At 42.0% G+C, this 22,811-nt stretch overlaps 1 protein-coding gene across 2 annotated transcripts in view; it reads left to right on the forward strand.

The window, feature by feature from the left end:
* The first annotated feature begins 333 nt into the window (after positions 1-333).
* The window catches only part of SPTBN1 (spectrin beta, non-erythrocytic 1), a 212,491-nt gene continuing 190,013 nt past the window's right edge, over positions 334-22,811 (forward strand). Inside the window, exon 1 of one of the 2 annotated variants that reach the window (XM_030921675.1) lies at positions 334-525. The gene's annotated coding sequence lies outside the window, so the exon portion shown is untranslated. Of the gene's footprint in view, positions 526-1,218; positions 1,290-22,811 lie in introns of those variants that run through there. The other variant, XM_030921676.1, reaches the window with a different exon arrangement.

The raw sequence follows: 22,811 nt of genomic DNA on the forward strand, positions 1-22,811 counted from the left end.
ACGTGGACGCGCCCGAGGCTCGGCTCCCTGGCCGAGCGAGCGCCGGGTGGGCGGCTGCGGGGCTCGGGGCAGGAGGAGAGGGCGGGCGAAGCCGAGGGAGCGGGCGGGAAGGGGGAGGGGGGAGGGAGGAGGGAGGGAGGAGTGCAGAGGGCGTGCGGGAGGGAGTCCGCGAGTGCGCGTGTGTGTGCGCGCGCGCCCGCCCCGCGCGCTCCTCTCCCCGCCCCTCGCCCCCTCCCTGCGAGCGCCCTCCTCTCCTCCTTCCCCCGCCCCCCGCGCTCCCGCCCAGCCCCCGGAATCAGTGCAGCTGTTGCCGTGCAGGCTGCGGATTCCTCCAGTCCCTCCCTCGGCCGCCTCTCCTCCCGGAGCTAGCGCGCAGCCCTGCGCAGCAGCGCCCACTGGTCCCGTCCTGTGAGCCCCGGCCCCAGCCGCGGACAGACCCGCGGAGTCGCCTCCCGGCCCACCCGCCCGGCCGCCGAGGAGCGGGAGGAGGACGGGACCCCGGCGCCCCCACCCCATCCCCGGGAGGTATGTAGGGGGCCCGAGGTAGGGAGATGCCAACTCACTGGGGCTGCCTCCCGGGCAGGCTCCGCGGCGGCGGACTGGCGGGAGGAGGGGCGCGGGCCCAGGGCCGGAGGACTGGGCTGCCCGCCTGCCCTGCGCCCGGGGAGCCGCGTGGGGGCAGGGAGGCTGCAGAGCCCGGGCGGGGGCGGCGCGGGGAGCCCGGGTCGCGGGTGCTCATTGGTACTCGGGTGATGCGGGACGAGGGGCGGCAGGCTCTGCGGTGAGGCAGCAGCAGATACGCCGTGCGCACCGCTGCCGCCCGGCCCCGGCCCCAGCCCCGGCGATTCCTCCTCACTGCCTCCGCCGTCGCCTCCCTGCAGCCGGGCGCGGCGGCCCCTGGCGCGGAGGTGGGTGTGGAGCGGGCAGCAGGAGGGTCTATTTTCAGGTGCCCTCCCTGTGGCCCCGCGGGTGGGGAGCGGGGGCGGCGGTGACAGGGCCGGGTTCTGCGCGTAGCGGTGCAGGGGATGCGGCCAGGCGTGGTCCCGGCTGCGCCGCGCTGCAGCTGAGCCGGAGGCGGCGGCCCTGCGCCCCCACCCCCGCCCCGTCCCTGCGCTCGCTACCCTTCTGCGCCCGCCCCCCCTCCCGCCCTTTCTGTCGTCCCCACTCTCCCAGGGCTGGGCGTGAGCCGCCTCCGGGCGCCGAGCCGCCGCTGCGCCCGCCCTTCAGCTCCTGCCACCCTCTCTTCAACAGGTTTGTCTCAGCGCGGGGACCCTCCGGGCCTGCCTTGGGTAGGTGGGTTGGAAGCCCCTCTCGTCATCACCCCCGACACCACGCCCACGGCCCTCTTTTAGGGGGCGCCTTCTCTTTGTTTTTGTGATAGGAAAGGTGCCAACTGCTGCCATCAGATGGGGAGGGGGTGGGGATCAGAACGCAAACCTCTGTCCATTATTTTTCCTGCCCGAAAGCCAGGCCAGATAGTGAGGACGGGGTGCATGTGGGGGTGCTTCGGCGGAGGAGAAAATTGAATTCGGTGGGGTTTATTTGGGCGGGGATGTGCTTTTTTGGCAAGATGGATGGCTCACGGTGCCCTCGCCGTGATGCAGCACAATGCAGCAGCATCGCAGCTTCCTAGGTTCTCGCTGGCGGGGCTTGGCACGGCCGCTCGGCGCCTGCGGCCCCCGCCCGGCCCCACCCAGGCCCGGGGCTGCCCTTGGCCGAGGCCTGAAGCTGCTGCTACCTTGTCCTGCAGCTTCTGCTGGATGTGGCGTCAGGAGGACCAGGTCACCTAGGTGTGAGCAGGAGTATTCTCTTTTGGGATCATCCCTCCTGCACCTCTCCTTGGGCTGCGCTCGTTCGGAGGGGCGCCCTGCAGCACCAATGCAGGCAGAGGGGAACCGGCCTGCGGATGCGGATCGGAATCGGATCTGCGACCAGGGGACCTGAGCCATAGGGAGGGGCTGCAGGAAGGACGGGGCCCAGTGGTGTGCGGAGGCAATGGTGCAGTCAGTGTGGGGAGTCACAGCGTTTTTCTGTGGATCATCCATAATCTGTAACCACAACCCATCTATGCATTAATTTCTTTCTACATGAAAAGTTGGTGTTTATTAATTGGGCCTTCGCAACTGTGACATTACAGTACCTCGTCTGTCTTTGGTTAATACCAAGCATGGATTTTTTTTTTTATAGGAAACCATTTTTTAAATGAAATGGTTAATGTGTTTTAGTTTTTATGTCACTAAGACATTTATAAGTATGTTAAAATTCAGTAGGTTGTTTTAAAAGGAATGTATATGTCTTTTAATGGATAGTAAATGATTCCTTTAGCCTGTATTTGTTTTTTTTTCATCGTTTGCTTTTTCTAAGTCAAGTACAATTGCATTATTTGGATGCTTTATTAAGGGTTATTAGGTGTATGAGTGTCATGTTGGAGGGTAAGTTGGTGTTCAGATTTCTGTTGATTCAGATAGACGAGTTTAGTGTCCAGGAGTAAACTAATGGGATTATGACAGTAACAGGCTGCATTTATGTTTGTTTATATGTATTTTTTGTATACATGTTTTTCACAGCTGTGACTGGGGAGAGGGTGGAGAAGGGCAGACCACCAAGGCCTCTTGACTGGTATCTAGTTAGGAGGAGATGGTTCCCAGTGTTCTCATGTTTAGTCTCGGCCAGGACACAGGGAATTTCCCTTCTAAATGCCATTTCTATAATTCATTTATTCCGTGTGGGATGGCAAATGGGATATATTTCAAATGTCAACCCAGGCTTTTCTAAAATGTGTAGGTGAAAAAGGAAATTTCAGTATGCTAGTTGGAAGGGAAGGTCAGTGTTTGCAAGCCAAGGGCGTGCCTGCTTGTGTTTTTAAAAATTTCTAGTGAATCCAAGTTAGTGGCTTTTGATTTCATGTGGCTCTGCAGAATAGAACTGCATGTACATTGTGTGGTGTATGTACATTATTTTGAGTTTCTCTAATAGAAACTCAAAATACGAAACTCCCGTTAAAATATGGGACTTTTTGTGCTGGTTGTATAAAATCGTGTTGCGTACAGATTTTTATGAATGTTGTTCCCATGGATCATCCAGACGTTTTGGATTTACTTTGTTGTAAGAAATATCCTGTGTTGATGTCACAGGAGGTTTAGCTGTTCTGACTTACACACCAGGTGCAGAATTCTGTTGGGTTAAGCTCTGTGTAACTCTGTCATTGCTGGAGTGACCAAAACCTTCATCTGAGAGGAGAAGTATTAGGCAGTGAAGGAATTGCTGTCACTAGGTCATCTCCCACAGTTGAGGTTTTCTGTGAAGAGCTTCTCTTGGGCAAGACTAGTAACAACTATCTGTGATGTAGAGCAAATGAGAAGACCTCACTCTGCTTGTGACACATCCTGAGCAGAGGCTTGGCATTGGCAGAGTTTCCTGGAAGGGTTTGTAGAGTGGTTGCTTTGTCTTGATGTACGAATGTATGACTTTACATGTGGAAGTACTATTTTGAAGTGGAAGGATTTTACTACTACTCAACATAGACATGATTAGTGGAAATCATTCAGTGTGGATTTTGTCGAAATAATTTTAAGCTTTTCTTTTTAATAGCATATTCTTATAGGACATTTTAAAGCCTGTTTTTTTTTTTTTTTTTTACGTGCAATGGCGTGATGCTCCTTTAATTGTGTTGCACCATAACTAGTATCTTCATCTTAATTGGGCTTTATTTAATGTTCTGTGGATCTCCCTATGGTAGCCCTAGTTTCTTTCACTACGTTTTTGGGAATGCAAACCCCATAAGGAAGGGGCTAGCTAACTACCCCTGTTAGAAAAGTGAGCTTTGTAGGTCTGTGGAAGTGAGTAAAGCATCTCATGGATTTTTCCTGTAAGTTTTCAGTCTTTGCTTTTTCTCAGGGCATCTTTTATTTGCAAAAGACCTAGTTTAGTACTCTGATTTTTCTGGTAGCACTTGTTATTGTATTTAAATTTTTATTGTGTAGAAATAACATCATCAATTTTTTTTTCTACTCAGTGGTTAAAGGAAATTATACCAGTTAGATATACCTGTGTTTCTATTTATTAAACATCTCTGGAGAAGCCATTTTCATAATGTCCTTTGCTATCATAGTGAGATTCACGGACCTCCAACGTTAGAATCGCCTGGGAGCTTGTTACAAATGCAGATTCTTAGGCCCCACTCTGAACTCAGCCAATCGGAATCAGCATTTTAACAAGACCTTTAAGTAAGTTGTATACACATTAAATGAAGAAACTCTATTCCTTCAGCAAAGGACCTCAATATCAGAAGTTTCCTTCTTGCATTTTCCTTTCTTTTGCTAAAGTATCAGCACATTTTTTTCTTGATGGTGGTGACAAAAGTGAGGCACTCACTGTAAAATATTTGTTTAATACAAAATTATTTTATAAAGCTGTTCTTTAATTCTTGGTGGAAGAGTCCTATATACCATGGTTTATTTATATTAATCAGTGTTTTAGGTTCTTTTGTTAAACACCTCTAAAGTTGAAAAACAGTTTTTTTCTCCTCTGGAAGAAGAAGGCGTTGGTTTTTGAGACATCAGAGCTGGAGCCCAGGAAGCTAACCCCTGAGCAAAGGGTCCCCTCTGCTCCCTCTGCTCTGCTCTGGCATCTTGGTGTCTGTCATCTGATATAGTCAATGTCCTGCCCTCTCGTTCAATCTTTTCTTAGAGTTGTTTTTTGAATCAAGTAATTGGTAGGTACAAAATAACGTTCCTAAAATATATGTTAAAGAATCGTAAACCAGCTGGGCGCAGTGGCTCATGCCTGTAATCCCAGCACTTTGGGATGCCGAGGGGGGCAGATCAGTTAAGGTCAGGAGTTCAACACCAGCCTGGCCAACATAGTGAAACCCCATCTTTACTAAAAATACAAAAATTATCTGGGCATGGTGGCAGGCACCTGTAATTCCCAGCTACTCGGGAGGCTGAGGCAAGAGAATCACTTGAACTGGGGAGGCGGAGGTTGCAGTGAGCTAAGATCATGTCACTGCATTCCAACCTGGGTGACAGAGCGAGACTCTGTCTCGAAAAAATAAAAAGAATCATAAACCAATAGACACTCGGGCAGCCACCAGCTAGTTCAAGAAGAGCCTTATACATCCAGAACCCACCTCCATCATCCCATCTGAAACAACCCCATCCTGAATTTTATGCTTATCATTCCCTTCTCTATGGTTTGTCCTTTTTAAAAAATCTTGATTGTGTATGATTTTGAACTTTATATCAATGAAATTATACTTTATGTATTTTTCTGATTCACCTATTTAGATTAACATTCTATTCCCAAGGTTTATCCATTTCATGGCTGTATTTCATTCAGTTTCACCTGCTGTATAGTATTCTACCATGATTTATTTATTCATTCTACTCTAGATGGAGATTTGGACTGATTCCAGTTGTTTTGCTATTGTACAAGGGTTGCTGTGAGTGGTTTTTGTATATGGCTCTTGGTACATAAGTGGAGGCACACACTCCCACTTGCTGTCTCTAGGGAATGCAATTTTCTGGATCACAGGGCGTGTGCATCATCAGCCTTAACAGAGAGTGCCAAACTGTTTTTTACGAAGTGGTTATGTCGATTGTGTTCCCACTGGCCGTAAGTGTTGCAGTTGTTCCACAGCCTTGCCAGTGCTTCACATACCAGGCTTGAAAATCTTGTCCGGTGAAATGTTATCTCATTGTGATTGTTATTTGCAATTTCTCTGGTTATTGAGGTTGAATGTCTGTTTACATTGTTAACCATTTGGGTTCTTCCTTTTGCGAAGTACCTGCTCAGTCTTTTACCCATTTATCGATTTGTAGTTCTATATGTAGGTTACCTACTAATCCTTTGTGGATCATATGTCTTGCGACAATTACTTCTCAGCTTGTGCTTTTTTTTAAACTCAAATTTGTGATTTCTTTTGATGATCAGTTATTTGTAATTTAGCAGAGTCATAATCAGTATTTTGTCCTTTAAAGTTTGTGAGGATAATTTTGTTATTGCAGAAAAGTTTTTCTTTGTTTGGAAAGAGCATTCGTTTTGGAATCAAACAGGTTCTGGGCCCAAATCCTAATGGTGTTGTATACTAGCCTTATGGCTACTGCTAGGTACTGGCCTTGAGCTAGTTAGTTACTCAAGACCACAGTTTGCTCATTGGAAAAACTGAAATAATATTAGTTTGTCTTACAGTTATGAGGCAGCAGTGTACACTTCCAGGCACATAGTACGTGTTTGGTTGGTAAGAGTTCATTCCTTTCTCTTGGGACTGCCTAAGCACTATGACCCACTGATCCCTTTTGGTATACTTTGCAAAAACTACCTAAACATTTTTATGTCTGGAGAACTATTAAATGGCTTATTCTAACTTTTATTTTTAAAAGGCTGCATTACCAATGGCATTTATATATTGATTAATACAACCTGAAGAGACCACTTACTAGAAACCCTTATCAGTTTAGATTCCGCTTCCTGAAAGTAATATATTTGTACACAGTTCTTTTGACCATTAAGCATTTATAGTATCAATGATCTCCCTTTGCTCCTACTCTTGAGATTACTTTGTAATATTGTTTTTTATTTAATGAATAATTATTGGATACATTATCTTTCCAGGACTTGAAGTTGTTATGGTTTTTGGACTGGCTTAAAGTTGAATAAGAATTAGTTCCTGAATCAAAGGACTGTATACTTTAGTATACAGAATATGTTTTATGTACCATACACAGAAGGTAAAATACCTTTTACAGGCTGGATGTGTGACTTTGGCAAACCTTTAACCCTCCGGTCTCAGATCTAATTTTACAAAATGAAAGACTTAGATGAAATCATAATGGGGTTAAAACATGGCACATGGCATCACTCGCTTCTGTGCCTGGCAGCCATCGAAAATCAGTAATGGTACTCTTTTTCCGCTGAGCTGAGATAGAGTCTCAGTCATATTCTCGACATGGTGTTCTAGGCAATAATTACCAATCGATTAAATCTGGCATTCAGTTTTTAAGCTCCTGTACACTTCTAAATTCTGTGATTATAATATACTTGAGAAACTCATCACCTTGGCAGTGTTCAGAATACAATGAGACAGGAAGAAACTAGAAGCAAAGAGACGGGAGAGAGGTGACTGTGGGAGTCCGGAAGTAAAGGGAGCAAGTTACAGTGGTGGCTAAGGGAACAAGAAGGAAAGGAGAGATGGGAGAATGGTTGTGAAGGCCCAATCCTATGCCAAGCTATTTGTAGGGTGAATGGATGGATGGGAGGTGGACCTAGTGAGTGAGGAGCTAAGCTAAGGTGATAAAGATTTCAAATTTGAATAATGACAACGAGCATGTTTGGTGATGATGACGGAAATAGGCAAGTCAAGGGCATGAGTGGATATTTGGGAGGAATATCCGTTTTGCTTTAGTATCAGTGTTTGAGTTTGAAGTTCCAGCACAACCCTCAGTGGAGGTGGAGAGAGGTCATGGCTAGAGAGGCTGATGGGAAGCTTTGGATGGAGGGGCCCTGGGCCCCAAGCTTCAGGCTCTTTAGTTACACAACCCACCCACTTCGCCTACACACTAGGTGACCTTGGGCAAACTGCCTAGATTTCTTTGTGTCCCTCAACATCTTCATCTGTAAAATAGTCGTAATGAGGGTACCTACCACATAGAAGTATTAAAGCCAAATGAGGTAATTCAGCACTCATCACAATAAATTTTAATGATTATAAAATGTCGAATTTTTGCTTAGTTTGACTTAATTTTATGCTTTCTTTCAAATAAGCAGTTTGATTTGTTTAGAAAAGATACATTCTAGCAAATAATCGTTTAGGTAAATAATACTAAGTTCAGTCTATATTAAACATGTTCCTATACATCATGTCAAAATAATAGGAAAGGAAAATCTGATTAATATATATGTATTTTTTAAACAAACAAGAAAATGCTAAAGCCCTAGTAGCTAAGGAAAGGATATGAGCAGATAGTTTATAAAAGAAGAAATCAAGGAGGCTGATAACTGTAAGTTCCAACTCACCAGTGTATGAAATACAGACCAAAATAATTAATTTTTCCACTTAATGGATAGGTAATATACTCTGGGCTGCTGTGAGATGGAAGCTCTGCATCACCTGTTGAGAGCATATTTTGATTAATACAAAGTTAGGGGAAACAGTTGGGTTATATATACGTAACAGAAGCCTTAAATACTTACACCTCTGGAACTGAAATCTCACATGTTGCTTGGTAACCTAAAAAAGCAATTAAAAATAAGGACAAGTTTTTAAACAAGGATTTTCTTGGCAACATTAATAGTGAAAAGGGGAAATTTTTTTAGTGGAGCATAATCAGATAAATTATGGCACAGCTGTAGGTTGGAATTCAATATAGTGCTTAAAATAATCGTTTGGAAGAATATTACCGAGATGGGATGATGCCGATAATACAGGGGTTACTGGAAATATTTGGATGCAAAACTGTATAGTGTAGTATAATCCTAGTTTTATTGTATTAAGTAAAAGACTGGAAGGAAATACATTAAAATGTTAATGGTTTGCTTTGGATGGTAGGTTGATGAGTGATTTCCTCTCTTGTGTGAAAGGAAATTCCCGTGACTTAATGTTTCTCTTTTTGAGTTTTGAAATATTTCACAGTAGAGAAGAATATAGTAAATAATATAATAGATGACCATAAGGACCATCTTTGTTTGTTTTGTTGTGTTGTGTTGTGTTTTGTTTTGAGACAGAGTCTTACTCTGTTGCCCAGGCTGGAGTGCAGTGACACGGACACAGCTCCCTGCATCCTCGACCTCCCGGGTTCAAGCGATCCTCCCTCCTCAGCCTCCCAAGTAGTTGCAGGCATGTACCACCACACAGGGCTAATTTTTAAAATTTTGTTTTTTTTGTAGAGATTGGGTTTCACCCTGTTGCCCAGGCTGGTCTTGAACTCCTGAGCTCAACTGATCTGCCTGCCTTGGCCTCCCAAAGTGTTGGAATTACAAACGTGAGCCACTGCGCCCAGCCTTAGGCACTATTTTTTAATAATTAAAAAAGCAATCAACACTTTAAAAATTCTATTTTTTTTTTTTTTTGAGACGGAGTCTCACTCTGTCGCCCAAGCTGGAGTGCAGTGGCCGGATCTCAGCTCACTGCAAGCTCCGCCTCCTGGGTTCACGCCATTCTCCTGCCTCAGCCTCCCGAGTAGCTGGGACTACAGGCGCCCGCCACCTCGCCCGGCTAGTTTTTTGTATTTTTTAGTAGAGACGGGGGTTTCACCGGGTTAGCCAGGATGGTCTCGATCTCCTGACCTCGTGATCCGCCCGTCTCGGCCTCCCAAAGTGCTGGGATTACAGGCTTGAGCCACCGCGCCCGGCCTAAAAATTCTAATTTTTAAAAAGGAAAGAAAACGTGAATCTGTCCAATTGTAGATCATTATTAAGAAATAGTTTTAAGGCTGAGGCGGGAGGATCACAAGGTCAGGAGATCGAGACCATCCTGGCTAACACGGTGAAACCCTGTCTCTACTAAAAATACAAAAAAATTAGCCGGGTGCGGTGGCAGGCGCCTGTGGTCCCAGCTACTCAGGAAGCTGAGGCAGGAGAATGGCATGGGCCTGGGAGGCAGAGCTTGCAGTGAGCTGAGATCCGGCCACTGCACTCCAGCCTGGGTGACAGAGTGAGACTCCGCCTCAAAAAAAAAAAAAAAAAAAAAAGAAATAGTTTTAAATCCAGTGATTGTTATATCTGTCCGTCTTTGCAGTTTTCTAAGAGCAATGATATAATGTGTAAGTTAGCATCTTAAGGGTATAGGTGTGAGATAAATTAGTGTATTCAAATGTATTAATTCTCTACACTAACCTAGGCAGCTTAAAAAGTGCAGAGGACTGGAGTTGTTTGGTATTTCCAATCTCCACACTTGAGTGCAGAGCAGTGGAATTCCATGACGTGCTTGTTCTCACTTGTGGAAACCTAAACACTGCTACTGGTGCTAGTTTGTAACCACTAGACCATCATGTTTCATTGGAATTGGTCAGAAATGAAGATAAAATTCCAAGTGAACATTTTAAAGTAAAAATCACTTCAGATTTAGATTTACTTTCAGTGAATGGTGTCTCAGCATCTGGGAATACTGTAGGCTGAGATTGAGAGGAACTAATTTTAATATTCTTCCTTTTTTGTATGAAAAGAAATTATACAACGTTATGTTTTTGTATATGTATATGTATGATGCATACATATCGTGTTTATCATATATATCTCTCTCTCACACACGGGAGAGAGATGTGTATGTTTGATTGAGTAATCTCTACCACGAAGGGAGGCACAAGGCTATTGTAAAACATTTTAAATGGGGAATTTTATAGAGACAGTATTTTGAAAATGAATCCCATGAGTGAGTCAAGTTGTCCTTAGCCAGTGGAGGAAGTGTTTGGGAGGGAATAGTACTTTCTGTTTTGTGGTCCAAAGTCTCTAACTGTATTGGTACTTTGTAAAATGTAATTTACAAAAATTAATGAATTTCCATGAATTTTGTAATTTTTCTGCCATCAGCTTTAACTGAGTGGTTGGTTGAGTAAGCTTTCAAGATTAATTGTGCTTTGACATAGGAAAATAAGATGTTATAAAGATTGCTTTAAAACTGACCCTTGTTTATAGGAATCATACTTCTATTCTTAAGAAACTCTCAACTGTGAGAGTAAACATCTGAGTGATTTTTGGAACCATTTAAATATCTCTGCTCTAGAATCGAGAGTGCCCTGTTAGTTCTGATCTTTAATATACAAATTTGAAGCCACTAATTAGGCCGTAAAATATGTATTAGAACATAACTATAGATTTTTACCCAATAGATCAACTAGTATGAAATTTAGAATGATATATAAGTACAACAGAATTTATTCCTTTGAGGTATATATATTCAATGTGTAATTTGTGTAATTAAGTATGTTTATTCTTAGAAAGTTCATGAGCCTATTAACAGTGGTTATCTTGGGTAATGGAATTGCAGAATATTTAATCTCTGTATATTTCTTCTCTCAATATTTTCTAAGTTTTGGGAAATAATTAATAAAGTCTTGCTCTTTATCAAAAATATCCTAACACTTCAGACCAAACCTCATTTTAGCTGGATACGAATTAATCAAATGATTAATCAGCTAAATATACTTTCTGCTGTTCAATTTTTTTCTACCAAACTTACAAAAAAAGCAGTATTAATAATGAAGATATAAAGAACACTGCAATTTTTAAAAGGTCTTTTCATTCCTTGTTTAAATGTTCATTTTTGTTACAACCTTGGCAGTTCATTACTTCTGCAGAGTGTGGGAAAAGCTGTAGGAACTGGGCCGCGAGAGCGCCTGAGCGAAACATTGTCCAGGAGGAATTAGCCACTAATGGCCACTGCCTTTGGCTCTGGATACAGTTTCATTTCCCAACAGTACTCTTGGGTGGCTATTTCAGGGATACATTTTGTTCTAGTGTGTTTGCCTCAAGGCCAGATATAAACGTTGAAGGGCTGTACATTTTTCTGGAATGTTCTTAACCAGTTGTAAAGTCTTGGGCTGGGATAGGGATAGGGCATTTGTTTGCGGGGGGCGGGGGGGGGGTAGTGGGAGGTGGCTTTTTTCTCTTTATCTTATCTACTTGAACAGGAAGGAAAACCTAGATTCTTCCTTAAAACAATGCTTATTTATTTTGATCTGTGATGTTTAAACATTTTCCACAGCATTTTGAAACCTGTAAGCATAAGCATAGGAGTGCCTTTTTTTTTTTTTTTTTTCGGAGACAAAGTCTTTTCTTGTCCCCCAAGCTGGAGTGCAGTGGCGCGTTCTCAGCTCACTGCAACCTCCGCCTCCTGGGTTCAAGCGATTCTCCTGCCTCAGCCTCCCGAGTAGCTGAGATTACAGGCGCCCACCACCGTGCCCAGCTAATTTTTGTATTTTTAGTAGAGATTGATTTCACCATGTTGGCCAGACTGGTCTCAACCTCCTGACCTCAGGTGATCCGCCCTCCTTAGCCTCCCAAAGTGCTGGGATTACAGATGTGAGACATCACGCCCAGCCAGGTGTGCTTTTACAGTGATTATAGTAGTCTTAAAAATTAAAATATTCTTTGTATTTTTATCACTTTAGAATCCCTGATTTTTTTTGACAATGTCTGCTAACATACACAGTATATGTCGTTTTTTTGAATAGCTGATGAAGAATATATACCATCATAAAGGCATAAGTTAGCATAAAATCATCATAACAAAAATAGAAAAGTATTTTTAAGATATCTTTTTATTACCAAAATAATAGATGTTCATTTTAGATCATATGGAAACTAAAGATGAATAGAAAGAAGAAAATTAAAATCACTAGATACTGCATGACCCCAGAAACATGCGGTTAATATTTTAGTGTTTCTCGGCTGGGTGCGGTGGCTCACGTCTGTAATCCCAGCACTTTGGGAGGCCAAAGCAGACAGATCATGAGGTCAGGAGTTCGAGACAAGCCTGGCCAACATAGTGAAACCCTGTCTCTACTAAAAATACAAAAAATAGCCGGGTGTTGTGGGGGCAGCTGTAGTCCCAGCTACTTGGGAGGCTGAGGCAGGAGAATCGCTTGAACCCAGGAGGCGGAGGTTGCAGTGAGCTGAGACCGCGCCATTGCACTCCAGCCTGGGTGACAGAGTGAGACTCTGTCTCAAAAAAAAAAAATATACACACACACACACACACACACACACACACGTGTGTGTGCGTTTCTCTTTTAAGCCTTTTTTTCTTCTGTGCATCTTTCTTCTTCTCACAAATATGTATTAAGGGTCAATCCTCAAATCTTAGAATGAAGATGTAGAGTTTTGACAGTGTGTATGATCACATGATGATGTTCAGCACTCTTGCAGTTTATGCATGTCACATGGCAAAACATAAAATCTAATGACTGGTCTATAGTTAAAGCTGTAGCATGAACACTATCTGTTGCCCTGAGCTGTTTTAGGGGTGGGATGTTAAAAAAAAATGGCGAAGGAAGAGAGAATTCAAAAATTGGTTTATTGTAGCTATTTCTCTTTTCTGAATAATGTCTTTTTACAATGGAAAAATACCAGAAATTAAGTTCTCATTAGATAACGTGCTTTCTGTTTTGTTCTGAAGGGAATTCCCGTCACAGTTGCATTAATTCCCCTGAGAGACGTCTCCATATGCTTTGGACAACATCTGATTTTACTTTTGTCTTCCGATTTCTGAGAGCCTTTGAAACGGCTATCCTATAATGTGTCGCAGTGGAATGGATGTGGTTATGATAATCTTGGTTTGAAGTGTAATAAATTTTACTGGGCTGGGTTTGGTTGTAACTGATGAAAGCATATAATAGAGCTCAACTTCCTTGGGGTCTTTGTATTAGCTGGATTCTTTAAAATTCTATCTTGGGATTTAGGATCTGTTTCAAGGAGAGAAAGCTTTATCTATATTTGATTATGCAAGCCAGTTCTTTAAGCCTTTAGGACATCAGATGGATGGAGGTGACTTGCCAGCCTTTGGTTGCCTTAAATCTAGTATTTGGCTTCTTTCTGAGGAAGGTGCCAAAACGGCTTCCACATCTGCTGAAGGAAAAGAGGGAGTGGGAAGAGGGGAGAAATATTTCATTGAAAGATAAAAAAAGCCCTTTCCAGCAATTTCCTTTAGAAACTTGGGGGGTTGCTGTTAGTCTCGTTTGGATAATGGGCCCCAAGGAAAAGTGACAAATGGCCTTCTTCTGGGGTTTAAACACTACAGGTCAGTGATGGTCCTTTTCACAGTTAAGAGGGAAAAATCTGAGCTGTGCTGGGTGGACCTTCTCCAAATAAGGGATTCTTCTGAAACTCCCAACGTGGTGGGAATCATTCTGTGTGCAGGTGGCTAAAGCCCATCAAGGGAAATGCTTGATGGTTGCTGTGCCTGAGCTGCCTGAAGCCTGGTGTAGGAGTCTCAGCTTGATCTTGAAGCAGCTGCAAATGTTAGGTCTGGACACTTGGGATGGCAGCAAGACCAGGCGGTGCCCAGAGTGGTCCCAGTGGCCTAGGTTAGGGCAGGGCAGGGGGCTGGAATGTGGCCTTAGCTGGTCCTCTGAGCAGATGAGAATACCTGTCACTATTTTGGGAGATGAATTTTGGTCAGGGATACTAGTCAGGTGACTTCTCTGAGAAGGCCTGGTCTTTCTCACAGCAAGGCTGACAAGTCTGTGCTGCCAGTTGTCCTTAAATACCCAATTTATCTCCTGGAGTGGAGTTGGGGAAGTGCCTCTAGCCTGGAGCAAAGAGATTTGCCTGCCATTTGGGAAGGAAAGAAACCAGCACACATCCTGTGTTTCATTCTTTGTTTTGAAGGTAGGTTTTTGTCTGTTTGCTTGTTTTTAAATCAACACCCACTGCTAAAGGAAATCCCGAGTTTCCCTGATAATCAGGATGATTTCTTTTTTTTGAAAGGCCTATTTTGTCTTCGAAGTGTGTGTTTCTGACATAGGTTTCATCCTAGTTCTATAAATCTTGCTTAATTCATAAAAGGTAAAAGTTTAATTAGAAGACTGATGTATCGTCTTTTTCAAAAGAAGACTATTCTTGTCTGTCAGTTGAGTTTTTTATATATGTTTATCTGGCTGTGAAGAAATATTTTATTGGTATATGTGTACATGCATTTTTTATTCTTAATTGTAGTATGTATTTCCACTGGACTACATTCTTGTTAAAGGAAACCTTTGTTCACATGAAATAAACATATCTTTGGTGAGTCATACTTGAGAACTGCTTCTCAGTCTCCTCAACTTTTAAAGTCAGTGGTATTTCATGTAAAGAGTGTATCGGTAGCTGGCCTATCTCTGGAATGTTGTGCAGCTGTGCAGAGCATGAGGCTCACGTGTGCTAATTAAATATGTTTTTTAGCAAGAATGGAATGTAGCAGCATTTGAATTGCTTCAAAAACCATTTCATTTTGTTTCTGAAGAGGGCTTTTTTTGTTTTTGCCAACTATTAACCATTAGAGAGTATACTGACTTTTGGAGGATATATTACTATGTTAAATTGTTCTGTTCAGCTGAACGGGGTGGCATGTGCCTATAATCCCAGCCACTCGAGAGGCTGGCGTGGGAGGATCGCTTGAGCCCAGGGCTTCAAGACTAGCCTGGGCAGAGTAGAGAGAACCTGTCTCAAACCCCAAAGTGTTCTTTTCGCAGAGTTAATGGGGCTCATTAAATACTGAGATTATCCTTTAGAACAAGCTTGTCCATCCTGCGGCCTGAGACGGCTTTGAATGTGGCCCAACACAAATTTGTAAACTTTCTTAAAACATTATGAGGTTTTTTTGGGTGATATTTATTTATAGCTCATTAGCTGTCATTACTGTTAGTATATTTTACGTGTGGCCCAAGACAGTTCTTCCTCTTCCAGTGTGACCCAGGGAAGCCAAAAGATTGGACATGCCTGCTTTAGAATATACCCATTATTAATAATCTTCAAAATGTGGGGGTTGGGTGGGGTGGCTCATGCCTGTAATCCCAGCACTTTTGGAGGCCAAGGTGGGAAGATTACTTGAGTCCAGGAGTTTGAGGTCAGCTTCGGCAACATGGTGAGACCTGGTCTCTACGAAAACAAACAAACAAAAGAACAGAATGTAGGCAGTGGTGGCATGACTAAGGTTCTAAGGCTTACCATCTTTAGTTAAGGTGTCCCTTGGTCTTGCTCATTTCCCGTGGTATGAGCAATTTACCTTCCTTACTCGGTGAGTGCTTAACCTTTCTTTGCGAAGTGAGGCATGACATTTCTTCCCAGTTTGAGCAGTTTTCTGCTACATGTTTTTTGGCTGAGTGTGAGTTGTATCTTTTGGGTTAAACTCCATTCGCTCAGACGGTGGTCTGATTTTTTTTTCAGTCAGGCATTGTGCAAAGTGACCTGATGGGGATAAATGGCAGGTTGGTTGTGTAATGCGGCAACATCTTACTTGGTTGTCTTTAGAGATAAGTGGGACGTGATTCCAGCAAGGCTGTGCATCAGATGTTGGAATGTGTTGGAGAATTGCCAAGAGGTTGGGAGCAAGCTTTGTGACAAGCACTAATGCAGCCTTGGCCTGCCTTAAAATAGCTGCAGGTTAACAAATTATCTTGAAACGTGGCATTTCATCTGAGCAAAATTGCTCCTCTGAATGTGTTACCAAGAGATGCTTTCCTCTTTTTTATCGATGTTTATTATTTATTTTTGCTGTTTCAGCTGTTTTAAAACATCTTACAAGCATATGAAGAAGATAATTCTCTATAATATCTTATCTTGAATGATTTTACTGGAGTAATTAGTAGCACATTATCCGAAACTCACTTGTAGTTCTTCTGCCCTGCTCCCCCAACTCACTGCAGAATATATAGTCTTTGCAGTTTGAATAAAAACTGGGCCCTGAAGATTTTTTTTTTTTTTTTAAAGACTGAGTCTCACTCTGTTGCCCAGGCTAGAGTGCGGTGGCAGGATCTCGGCTCACTGTAAGCTCCGCCTCCTGGGTTCACACCATTCTCCTGCCTCAGCCTGCTGAGTAGCTGGGATTACAGGTACCCACTAATTTTTTGTATTTTTAGTAGAGACTGGGTTTCACTGTGTTAACCAGGATGTTCTCGATCTCGACCTCATGATCCGCCTGCCTGGGCCTCCCAAAGTGCTGGGATTATAGGCATGAGCCACTGTGCCCAGCCTGAAGATTTTTTTTAAAGTCCTACATTTTATATGTTTGATAGGCATTTGGAAAGGAATTATTGATGTTTGATAGGCATTTGGAAAGGAATTATTGCTGTTTGAACACTAACACATTAGAGAGGCAGAGTCAGTGGCATTGGTTACTTTTCTGTGGAATCTTGTCTTAGCTGATTCACTTTTAGACTTCTTAGTAAGTTCATTGATAGTTTGTCTGTAGTACTTAGTTCTTGTTTGTAATTAATTTACTTTCTAACTGTAGTCTCTCAATTTTTTTCAATAGAAAGGCTTGTTTTTTAAGTCAGAGTGGTAAAAACAAGGGGGGTTGGGAGTGGTCTTTGGAATGGGTCCTGTACAGACTTGAGCCTGATGCTGATGTGATCAAGGTTGGGGGGGATGGGTACCTGGGTGGAGGTGGGGCTGCCTGTGGGACTAATCTAAACAGCCAGTTAGTTTGGGTGCTCTGAAGATGAAATTTTAAAAAATGCAGTATTTGGATTAATGAGTGGAAGTAAACTAAGAACTTCTAGTATTTATATGTTAAATAGCAGATGAAAACGGTGAGTTATATGTTAAATAGTAGATGGAAACATTGAGTTAACTTTATTTTGAGAGGCTTAAATACAATCCAAGTTTGTATACTTAAGGATTTCCTTAAAGATGATATTAACAGATATGTTAATTATCCTAAAACTTAAAGTCGTTTAGACATTTAGATTGAGACTAATTGTGATACTTTCATAGCTCTGTAGCATATCCTGAAAATGGCTTTGTTTCTTTTATTTCGCTGTCTTCATATGTCTAAGTCTTGAATTTTGCTTTGTCACTTTCAGTATTTTACATGTATTTTAGAGGTCCTCTCCTTGTATAGAAACATTATATCTGGTTCTAGGTAAGTGCCTTATACAGAGATTTATAATTTGTAATTACTATACTTTTTGGTAAGTAGAATTGAGGTTATTTGGGATATGCTTTCAGAATATGTAAAAACCACATTTTGTGTTTTTATAACATAGAAAAATATCTTGGAAAATGCGTGTGTGGGCAGCTTCTTTAGATGTATTGATTTTTTCACTTTTAGATGGCAGGTGAATTCTAGATGGCATTGTTGCCAAGTTGGAAAATTTCTTCATTGAGCCTATGACCTCTAAAGTATCAAAATTCTGTTTTTGCTTTTCCCTTTTATTGGACATCTCCAGTTTTTTTGTTGTTTTGTTTTGTTTTTTAAAACACACATGGCTGGGTGCACTGGCTCACGCCTGTAATCCCAGCACTTTGGGAGGCTGAGGCGGGTGGATCATACGAGGTCAGGAGATCGAGACTATCCTGACTAACACAGTGAAACCCCATCTCTGCTAAAAATACAGAAAATTAGCCGGGCGTGGTCACAGGCGCCTGTAGTCCCAGCTACTCGGGAGGCTGAGGCAGGAGAATGGCATGAACCCGGGAGGTAGAGCTTGCGGTGAGCCGAGATCTCACCACTGCACTCCAGCCTGGGTGACAGAGCAAGACTCCATCTCCAAAAAACATAAATAAATAAAAATAAACCCATACACACATCCTTGGATAACTGAACTGGTGAATTGAATTGAGGAGAGGTGAACTATAGGCCACCATTTCCTTTTTACTTAGCATACCATTGTCTGGTCTCCTCATGTGAAAATATGTTTTGAATAGTTTTCACCTCCAACTGTCTATTAATTTAGAGTGTGCGTTCCTTTAATCTTGCAAGAGAATTCAGTCATTCATTATACGATAAGCAGACAAAAAGTTAAATACTGAAATGTCCCTTTTCTGGGTTATTGTCTGAATTAGGAAAACATTCATTCTACATTTTACACATGCATATGGGATGTTATCTCTCCTCGTTTCTGTGCCTTGTACTGGCACAAGCTTATAGGAGTAGGAACAAATAAGCTTAGCATTTAAAATATTCCAGACCTAAAAAATCTATGGAATTTGCTTATCTGCTGGGGGATGCACAGTCAGACAGACCCAGGGTTTTAATTGGCTCCTTCTGCAGTGTGAAGGCAGATGGGAACATTACCAGAGTCTGCTGCAGATGGCAGTGGGGTGGACAGGTGAGGCCCACATGGAAGTTCATGTCACTTGTAGGTGGAGTAATGAGTTTATGAAATGCTAGCCATTTTAGATACTTCTACAGCTGTTGTTGGCGAGCTGAAAATACATTGAACTTGTTGGAATGGTAAAAGTTTTGCTATCTGAATAGGCTTAGATAAAATAGTGCTTCAGATGCCTATAAAGATGTCTATTGTAACATTATTATGATTTTTTAAAGCGGTGATAACCTAAATATCCATCATTGGTAAGTTACAGGGTGGACTGTATATTCTGGAGGCAATACAGTGTGTAGTTAAAAGTGCTGACTGTGGAGCTGTGGTGCCTTGGTCTAAATCCTGATTTCATCATGGGCCCACTTTGTGACCCTGAGCAAGTCATTAACCCTTCTCCGTCTCAGTTTCCTCATCAGTAAGATCAGGATAATCATAGTACAGACCATATAGGGTTGGTTGGATTAAATAAGTTACAGGTAAAGCAGTTAGACTAGTGCCTGGAAAAAATGTATTATTTATTTACTGTATTAATAAAAACAATATTATTATGGAAAACTTTCTAATAACATGGGAAGGTTTTTAACATAGGGAGAAAAAGCAGAATGCAAGATTGTATAAATGGAATTACCACAGCTGTGTGGAAAAATATACAAAAGGGATAAGGAAATACTACAAATATTAAGGTTTTTGGGAGAGGGGAAAATGGATGAGATTCCTTGTGATTTTTGCTTTTGTCTCAGAGCTGTTTTGTATTTTCTGTTGTTCTACAGTAAGCGTAAGTTATTTCTATAATTTGAAAAAGTAAACTTTGTTTTGAAAAGTGGATGTAGGCTGGGTGCTGTGGCTCATGCCTGTAATCCCAGCACTTTGGGAGGTCGAGGCAGGTAGATTGCCTTCAGGTCAGGAGTTCGAGACCAACCTGGCCAACATGGTGAAAATACATAAACACAAAAAATTATAAAAATACAAAATATAAAATTGTAAAAATACAAAAAATTAGCCAGGCGTGGTGGCACGTGCCTGTAATCCCAGCTACTCAGGAGGCCGAGGCAGGAGAATCACTTGAACCCAGGAGGCAGAGCCGAGATCGTGCCACTGCGCTCCAGCCTGGGGGACAAGAGCGAAACTCCATCTCAGAAAAAGAAAAGTGGATGTATCCCTTGCAAACAATTAGTTTGTCAATTATAAGAACAGCTTGTTCTTTAAAAGCTTAGGGCCTTCCATTTGGCAACAGTTTGTCTCCTTTTGATTCTACAGTACTTTCACATTCTCATAGAAGCGGATGGGAAATGCTGGATTAGACCACATTATCTACGCTGTTATCTATGTTTAGAAACTTTTAATGATGGCAGATATGCAGTCCCTTCTCTTTGTGGTCACATGGGAGAATTACTTTTGCCTGCTGCCCTTGCATTTCGGTGGTGTGTTTGACTAGTTCTGAGGAATGGCCTGTGTCCAGCCTGTAGTGGCAGAGCCTCCTGCTACCATATGATAGATAAGTAACATGAGTGAGAAACATGCTTCTGTGAGCTTGAGCCACAGAAAGGCATTCTTACAGAGTGCCTTGGAGTAATGAAATGCAAAACTATTTTTTAAGTTCATCATTTAGTGTTTTCTGCTAATTCAGACTGATTGTGTAGTGGAAAGAATACAGCCATCAAATTCAGACTGATTGTGTAGTGGAAAGAATACAACCATCAGTAAGTCACATGACTGTTATTAACAGTATGAATTTAGACAAATTATGTAATAGAGTTTTAGTTTTCTTGTGTCGAAGGCCTCACCTCCATAAACTACAAACAAACAAAACTTGATGACTTCAAATTAGTCCATACCAGGGTGTTTAGTTTTAACTCACTGCCCTTTAGTGCTTGAAATGAGATTCTTTAGACCCAAGTGGCCTTCTTAAGGATTCATTCTTGTTGTATGCTTATTCTACATTTCTCTGTATATTTATTTTGTCACTTCTGGTCACTGTATGTAGGTTTATTTAAGAAAAATTGCCTTCCATAGTTTATCAGGCAGGTTAGGCTGGTGCTGCAGTAACAGAGATCTCCAGAATCTCAGTGGCTGAAACTCACAGATGCGTATTTTTCACTCATGTTACTTGTTCATCACATAGTGGCAGGGTGCTCTGCCATCCTCAATCAAGGACTCTGGGCTGATGGGCTAGACACAGGCCATTGATCAGAATAATCAAATGCCCCACCCAAATCCTAGGGTAGCAGGCAAGAGTAATCCTCCCATGTCGCCACAGAGAGAAGAGACTGGGTGTCTGTGATTATTAAAAGTTTCTAACTAAATATAGATAACACTGTAGGTAATATCGTCTAATCCAGCATTTCCCATCAGCTTCTTTGAAGCACCAGTTTTGCAGTATGTCAACTTGCAGTTTATAAAGGGCATTTCCTCATCAAGTAAATCTGGAGAATGCTGGGCTTAGTAACATATACTAGGCCTCTTTAGGGAAGGCTGTCTCAGAGCTGTTATATCGTAACAGGCATTCTGGAGGTGGAGAGTAAAATATGATGTTTCCCGAACTTACCTGACCTTTGAATTCTTTTCTTACTTTTCATAGCCTCTCTTGGATGCAGGGTTTCGTAAAATATGCTTTGGGATACCCTAATTTGTCTAATTTGTTCTCATACAAAGCAAGTATTTGGAATTGCATGTTAAGTAATACTTGCATTGGGAAGAATCTTTGACTTTATTGTTTGTTAAAAGAGTTGAGTATTTGAAGAGAGATTTCTACTGTTACAAATTAAATTGCAGGCAGTTTTAAAAAATTAGTTATTACTGGTTATATGCCTATGTTGAATCCATAGGACATTTTCTTCATTTAGTTGCCTTTGTGTTGTAAACTTACCATTGAAAAAAGAAAGGTAAATAAACCTTGACCACATATCTTAGTGGTTATAAAAAAATTAAATTGGTTTGAACAGATGGTCCAAACACACAGAGGTTTTTTTTTTTTTTTTTTTTTTTTTTGGCTTCAGTGTTTTTCTTGGTTCTGTTTGACTTTCTATAACAAGTTTTCTAGAAGTTTTGAAACGAGATACTACTGAAATGAGGGCTCTGATAAGAAACAGATAACTTTTGTCAAGAGGTATTAAGTATTTCTCTACCAGAAGACTTTGGATTTAAACACAACATTCTTTGCCAGGGATTTTATGCCTGCGTATGTAACAAATCTTAGTATGGAAATTATCACTTAAATGTGTCTGTAAACTTCATGTAATAATAAACTTTAGATAAGAAGAGCCCCCCCCCAACCCCCGTTTTGTAACTGTGCATGGGTAAAACTTTATGGAGACTAAACTCTCTAACTCCCCGGACTTTCGGATTTGTGGCATTACTTTTTTTTTTTTTCTCTTAAATAATGTATTTGCTTTCTATTAGAAATTATGTGAAATCCAGGCCAAGAATTCTTTTTTCATTTTCTGTTTTGTTTGCTTTTTTCCTTTGTGAGTAAACAGGTGTGAAGGACAATTGCTGTTTCGTGACAGGAAACACACTTTTAAAGCTGTCAGTTACCTCACAGCCCCATCCTACCCTTTTCCTGCTGCCATTACAATTAGAGTGACTGGTAGGCTGCATGTGGTGGCTCATGCCTGTAATCCCAGCACTTTGGGAGGCTGAGGCAGGCAGATCATGAGGTCAGGAGTTCAAGACTAGTCTGGCCAATATGGTGAAACCCCATCCCTACTAAAAATACAAAAATTAGCTGGCATGGTGGTGGGTGACTGTAATCCCAGCTACTCGAGAGGCTGAGGCAGGAGAATCACTTGAACTCGGGAGGAGGAGGTTGCAGTGAGCTGAGATCATGCCACTGCACTCCAGCCTGGGCAACAGAGTAAGAGTCCATCTCAAAAAAAAAAAAAAAAAAGAAAAAAGACTGGTGGTAGACTGCTTTTTAAAGGCGACTTGTGAGGATTTGAGGCAGAGAAAACCTTCTTCAGAGCCACAGTTCCCAGTCTTATCCTTTGTGTTGATATTAGTATTGTTGTGAAAAAAGCATTCATAATCCTTCAGAAAAACAAACATTAAAATACATTTTTTCACATGGTCTGG

The sequence above is a fragment of the Rhinopithecus roxellana genome, chromosome 17 (assembly GCF_007565055.1).
Source record: "Rhinopithecus roxellana isolate Shanxi Qingling chromosome 17, ASM756505v1, whole genome shotgun sequence".
Taxonomy (NCBI): Eukaryota; Metazoa; Chordata; class Mammalia; order Primates; family Cercopithecidae; genus Rhinopithecus; species Rhinopithecus roxellana.